Raw genomic sequence first — 7,503 nt, 5'->3', positions numbered from 1 at the left:
GCTTTCTCCGGACCAGATCGTAGTGAGTACGAGCGGGCATGGGCGGGTGCTCCAAAATGATTCAAAATATGAGCTGGATGATCAAAGTGTTGCATGCCGGTGCCGGGCCAAATGAAGTGACGCGTGGCCACTGTGCTGTCGGTGCAGGACTCCACTCTTGTTGTGTGTTCCATGTGTAGTACCAGCAAAAAATATAAGTGCCAGTGGGTTTTTTGTTCGCTGTTTTTCATGGTGCGGTAACATCATTTTTTTCTGATAATACGAATGTGTTCTCGGGAAACCAGGATAGAATTATGTATACAAGATGTTGTAATGAATTCATGTTTCCATAATCACACAAATATCTCAACACGACAGACAAAGTTGCGCCAGCAACATTCGTGGCATGAAAATTAGTACTGATACATTGCAAATGCATAATACAGGGTTCAGAAAAACACACATTACCAGGTTCTCATTACACAAGGGTTTATAGAGAGGAAATGCCTAATTGTCATGCGTTACACAAGAGGGAAACAGATGGAAACCAATATTACAAATGCTAGATAGATTGGTGTACATGTAAGGATCATATCCCGGCAACAGCTTGATCAGGAGCTTTCTCAGCAACATGTAGCACAATCTTAGGATTATTGCAGGTGTTCTTTCGATGTCCGCCTACCCCACATATTGAGCATTTTGCTTCTTTCCTTTTCTTTTGAGGGATGTCACCCCTTTGTGGACATGTTGTGCTCTTATGACCAGGCCCACGGCAAATTGTGCAGAACCGTGTTCACTTGCTGGTACTGGATTTTAGATCATTATCCACATGTGGAACCAATTTGCTTTTTTGGACTTTGCTCCGTGATCATCATATGGAGGCTTGTCTCTGCTATTGGTCGGACGTCCAGCTTTGCGCTTGTGTTCCGGGGCAGATAAACCAATAAAATTCCCAATTGCACTACCTTCAGCATCGCTTCTGTACCCATTTGGTGGTACATGTGTTGGGTTTCGTAGTAATTTCAAAAAAATTCCTACGCACACGCAAGATCATGTGATGCATAGCAACGAGAGGGGAGAGTGTTGTCTACGTACCCACGCAGACCGACTGCGGAAGCGTTGACACGACGTAGAGGAAGTAGTCGTACGTCTTCACGATCCAACCGATCAAGCACCGAAACTACGGCACCTCCGAGTTCGAGCACACGTTCAGCTCGATGACGATCCCCGGACTCCGATCCAGCAAAGTGTCGGGGAAGAGTTCCGTCAGCACGACGGCGTGGTGACGATCTTGATGCACTACAGCAGCAGGGCTTCGCCTAAACTCCGCTACAGTATTATCGAGGACTATGGTGGTAGGGGGCACCGCACACGGCTAAGGAATAGATCACGTGGATCAACTTGTGTGTTTCTGGGGTGCCTCTGCCTCAGTATATAAAGGACTAGAGGGGGGAGGCTGGCCGGCCATAGGAGGCGCGCCAGGAGAGTCCTACTCCCTCTGGGAGTAGGATTCCCCCCCCCCAATCCTAGTTGGAATAGGATTCCTTGAGGGGGGAAAGAGAGAGAGGGGGGCCGGCCACCTCTCCTATCCTAATAGGACTAGGGGAAGGGGGAGGCGCGCGGCCACCTTGGGCTGCCCCTTTCTCCTTTCCACTAAGGCCCATCAAGGCCCATATGGTTCCCGGGGGGTTCCGGTAACCTCCCGGTACTCCAGTAAAATCCCGATTTCATCCGGAACACTTCCGATATCCAAACATAGGCTTCCAATATATCAATCTTTACATCTCGACCATTTCGAGACTCCTCATCATGTCCGTGATCACATCCGGGACTCCGAACAACCTTCGGTACATCAAAATGCATAAACTCATAATATAATTGTCATCGTAACCTTAAGCGTGCGGACCCTACGGGTTCGAGAACAATGTAGACATGACCGAGACACGTCTCCGGTCAATAACCAATAGCGGGACCTGGATGCCCATATTGGCTCCTACATATTCTACGAAGATCTTTATCGGTCAGACCGCATAACAACATACGTTGTTCCCTTTGTCATCGGTATGTTACTTGCCCGAGATTCGATCGTCGATATCCAATACCTAGTTCAATCTCGTTACCGGCAAGTCTCTTTACTCATTCTGTAATACATCATCCCGCAACTAACTCATTAGTTGCAATGCTTGCAAGGCTTATGTGATGTGCATTACCGAGAGGGCCCAGAGATACCTCTCCGACAATCGGAGTGACAAAACCTAATCTCGAAATACGCCAACCCAACATGTACCTTTGGAGACACCTGTAGTACTCCTTTAGAATCACCCAGTTACGTTGTGACGTTTGGTAGTACCCAAAGTGTTCCTCCGGTAAACGGGAGTTGCATAATCTCATAGTTACAGGAACATGTATAAGTCATGAAGAAAGCAATAGCAACATACTAAATGATCGGGTGCTAAGTTAATGGAATGGGTCATGTCAATCAGATCATTCAACTAATGATGTGACCTCGTTAATCAAATAACAACTCATTGCTCATGGTTAGGAAACATAACCATCTTTGATTAACGAGCTAGTCAAGTAGAGGCATACTAGTGACACTTTGTTTGTCTATGTATTCACACATGTATTATGTCTCCGGTTAATACAATTCTAGCATGAATAATAAACATTTATCATGATTATAAGGAAATAAATAATAACTTTATTATTGCCTCTAGGGCATATTTCCTTCAGTCTCCCACTTGCACCAGAGTCAATAATCTAGATTACACCGTAATGATTCTAACACCCATGGAGCCTTGGTGCTGATCATGTTTTGCTCGTGGAAGAGGCTTAGTCAACGGGTCTGCAACATTCAGATCCGTATGTATCTTGCAAATCTCTATGTCTCCCACCTGGACTAGATCCCGGATGGAATTGAAGCGTCTCTTGATGTGCTTGGTTCTCTTGTGAAATCTGGATTCCTTTGCCAAGGCAATTGCACCAGTATTGTCACAAAAGATTTTCATTGGACCCGATGCACTAGGTATGACACCTAGATCGGATATGAACTCCTTCATCCAGACTCCTTCTTTCGCTGCTTCCGAAGCAGCTATGTACTCCGCTTCACATGTAGATCCTGCTACGACGCTCTGTTTAGAACTGCACCAACTGACAGCTCCACCGTTTAATGTAAACACGTATCCGGTTTGCGATTTAGAATCGTCCTGATCAGTGTCAAAGCTTGCATCAACGTAACCTTTTACGATGAGCTCTTTGTCACCTCCATATACGAGAAACATATCCTTAGTCCTTTTCAGGTATTTTAGGATGTTCTTGACCGCTGTCCAGTGATCCACTCCTGGATTACTTTGGTACCTCCCTGCTAGACTTATAGCAAGGCACACATCGGGTCTGGTACACAGCATTGCATACATGATAGATCCTATGGCTGATGCATAGGGAACATCTTTCATATTCTCTCTATCTTCTGCAGTGGTCGGGCATTGAGTCTTACTCAATTTCACACCTTGTAACACAGGCAAGAATCCTTTCTTTGCTTGATCCATTTTGAACTTCTTCAAAATTTTGTCAAGGTATGTTGTTTGTGAAAGTCCAATTAAGCGTTTTGATCTATCTCTATAGATCTTTATGCCTAATATGTAAGCAGCTTCACCGAGGTCTTTCATTGAAAAACTCTTATTCAAGTATCCCTTTATGCTATCCAGAAATTCTATATCATTTCCAATTAGTAATATGTCATCCACATATAATATCAGAAATGCTACAGAGCTCCCACTCACTTTCTTGTAAATACAGGCTTCTCCGAAAGTCTGTATAAAACCAAATGCTTTGATCACACTATCAAAGCGTTTATTCCAACTCCGAGAGGCTTGCACCAGTCCATAAATGGATCGCTGGAGCTTGCACACTTTGTTAGCTCCTTTTGGATCGACAAAACCTTCTGGTTGCATCATATACAACTCTTCTTCCAGAAATCCATTCAGGAATGCAGTTTTGACATCCATTTGCCAAATTTCATAATCATAAAATGCGGCAATTGCTAACATGATTCGGACGGACTTAAGCATCGCTACGGGTGAGAAGGTCTCATCGTAGTCAATCCCTTGAACTTGTCAAAAACCTTTCGCGACAAGTCGAGCTTTGTAGACAGTAACATTACCATCAGCGTCAGTCTTCTTCTTGAAGATCCATTTATTCTCAATTGCTTGCCGATCATCGGGCAAGTCAACCAAAGTCCATACTTTGTTCTCATACATGGATCCCATCTCAGATTTCATGGCTTCAAGCCACTTTGCGGAATCTGGGCTCACCATCGCTTCTTCATAGTTCGTAGGTTCATCATGATCTAGTAGCATGATTTCCAGAACAGGATTACCGTACCACTCTGGCGTGGATCTTACTCTGGTTGATCTACGAGGTTCGGTAGTATCTTGATCTGAAGTTTCATGACCATCATCATTAGCTTCCTCACTCATTGGTGTAGGTGTCGCAGAAACAGTTTTCTGTGATGTACTATTTTCCAATAAAGGAGCAGGTATAGTTACCTCGTCAAGTTCTACTTTCCTCCCACTCACTTCTTTCGAGAGAAACTCCTTCTCTAGAAAGGATCCATTCTTAGCAACGAATGTTTTGCCTTCAGATCTGTGATAGAAGGTGTACCCAACAGTCTCCTTTGGGTATCCTATGAAGACACATTTCTCCGATTTGGGTTCGAGCTTATCAGGTTGAAGCTTTTTCACATAAGTATCGCAGCCCCAAACTTTAAGAAACGACAACTTTGGTTTCTTGCCAAACCACAGTTCATAAGGCGTCGTCTCAACGGATTTTGATGGTGCCCTATTTAACATGAATGCGGCCGTCTCTAGAGCGTATCCCCAAAACGATAGCGGTAAATCAGTAAGAGACATCATAGATCGCACCATATCTAGTAAAGTACGATTACGACGTTCGGACACACCATTACGCTGTGGTGTTCCGGGTGGCGTGAGTTGCGAAACTATTCCACAATTTTTCAAATGTACACCAAACTCGTAACTCAAATATTCTCCTCCACGATCAGATCATAGAAACTTTATTTTCTTGTTACGATGATTTTCAACTTCACTCTGAAATTCTTTGAACTTTTCAAATGTTTCAGACTTATGTTTCATTAAGTAGATATACCCATATCTGCTTAAGTCATCTGTGAAGGTGAGAAAATAACGATATCCGCCACGAGCCTGAATATTCATCGGACCACATACATCGGTATGTATGATTTCCAACAAATCTGTTGCTCTCTCCATAGTACCGGAGAACGGTGTTTTAGTCATCTTTCCCATGAGGCACAGTTCGCAAGTACCAAGTGATTCATAATCAAGTGGTTCCAAAAGTCCATCAGTATGGAGTTTCTTCATGCGCTTTACACCGATATGACCTAAACGAGAGTGCCACAAATAAGTTGCACTTTCATTATCAACTCTGCATCTTTTGGCTTCAACATTATGAATATGTGTATCACTACTATCGAGATTCATCAAAAATAGACCACTCTTCAAAGGTGCATGACCATAAAAGATATTATTCATATAAATAGAACAACCATTATTCTCTAATTTAAATGAATAACCGTCTCGCATCAAACAAGATCCAGATATAATGTTCATGCTCAACGCTGGCACCAAATAACAATTATTCAGGTCTAATATTAATCCCGAAGGTAGATGTAGAGGTAGCGTGCCGACCGCGATCACATCGACTTTGGAACCGTTTCCCACGCGCATCGTCACCTCGTCCTTTGCCAGTGCCCGCTTATTCCGTAGTCCCTGTTTCGAGTTGCAAATATTAGCAACAGAACCAGTATCAAATACCCAGGTGCTACTGCGAGCTCTAGTAAGGTACACATCAATAACATGTATATCACATATACCTTTGTTCACCTTGCCATCCTTCTTATCCGCCAAATACTTCGGGCAGTTCCGCTTTCAGTGACCAGTCTGCTTGCAGTAGAAGCACTCAGTTTCAGGCTTAGGTCCAGACTTGGGTTTCTTCTCCTGAGCAGCAACTTGTTTGCTGTTCTTCTTGAAGTTCCCCTTCTTCTTCCCTTTGCCCTTTTTCTTGAAACTAGTGGTCTTGTTGACCATCAACACTTGATGCTCCTTCTTGATTTCTACCTCCGCAGCTTTCAGCATTGCGAAGAGCTCGGGAATAGTCTTGTTCATCCCTTGCATATTATAGTTCATCACGAAGCTCTTGTAGCTTGGTGGCAGTGATTGGAGAATTCTGTCAATGACGCAATCATCCGGAAGATTAACTCCCAATTGAATCAAGTGATTATTATACCCAGACATTTTGAGTATATGCTCACTGACAGAACTGTTCTCCTCCATCTTGCAGCTATAGAACTTATTGGAGACTTCATATCTCTCAATCCGGGCATTTGCTTGAAATATTAACTTCAACTCCTGGAACATCTCATATGCTCCATGACGTTCAAAACGTCGTTGAAGTCCCGATTCTAAGCCGTAAAGCATGGCACACTGAACTATCGAGTAGTCATCAGCTTTGCTCTGCCAGACGTTCATAACATCCGGCGTTGCTCCTGCAGCAGGCCTAGCACCCAGCGGTGCTTACAGGACGTAATTCTTTTATGCAGCAATGAGGATAATCCTCAAGTTACGGACCCAGTCCGTGTAATTGCTACCATCATCTTTCAACTTTGCTTTCTCAAGGAACGCATTAAAATTCAACGGAACAACAGCACGAGCCATCTATCTACAATCAACATAAACAAGCAAGATACTATCAGGGACTAAGTTCATGATAAATTTAAGTTCAATTAATCATATTACTTAAGAACTCCCACTTAGATAGACATCCCTCTAATCTTCTAAGTGATCACGTGATCCAAATCAACTAAACCATAACCGATCATCACGTGAGATGGAGTAGTTTTCAATGGTGAACATCGTTATGTTGATCATATCTACTATATGATTCACGCTCGACCTTTCGGTCTCCGTGTTCCGAGGCCATATCTGCATATGCTAGGCTCGTCAAGTTTAACCTGAGTATTCTGCGTGTGCAAAAACTGGCTTGCACCCGTTGTAGATGGACGTAGAGCTTATCACACCCGATCATCACGTGGTGTCTGGGCACGACGAACTTTGGCAACGGTGCATACTCAGGGAGAACACTTCTTAATAATTTAGTGAGAGATCATCTTATAATGCTACCGTCAATCAAAGCAAGATAAGATGCATAAAAGATAAACATCACATGCAATCAATATAAGTGATATGATATGGCCATCATCATCTTGTGCTTGTGATCTCCATCTTCGAAGCACCGTCGTGATCACCATCGTCACCGGCGCGACACCTTGATCTCCATCGTAGCATCGTTGTCGTCTCGCCAATCTTATGCTTCCACGACTATCACTACCGCTTAGTAATAAAGTAAAGCATTACATCGCGATTTCATTGCATACAATAAAACGACAACCATAAGGCTCCTGCCAGTTGCCGATAACTCGGTTACAAA

Source organism: Triticum urartu, chromosome 1, assembly GCF_003073215.2.
Source record: "Triticum urartu cultivar G1812 chromosome 1, Tu2.1, whole genome shotgun sequence".
NCBI classification, from domain to species: domain Eukaryota; kingdom Viridiplantae; phylum Streptophyta; class Magnoliopsida; order Poales; family Poaceae; genus Triticum; species Triticum urartu.
Note: the sequence above shows the minus strand (reverse complement) of the source record.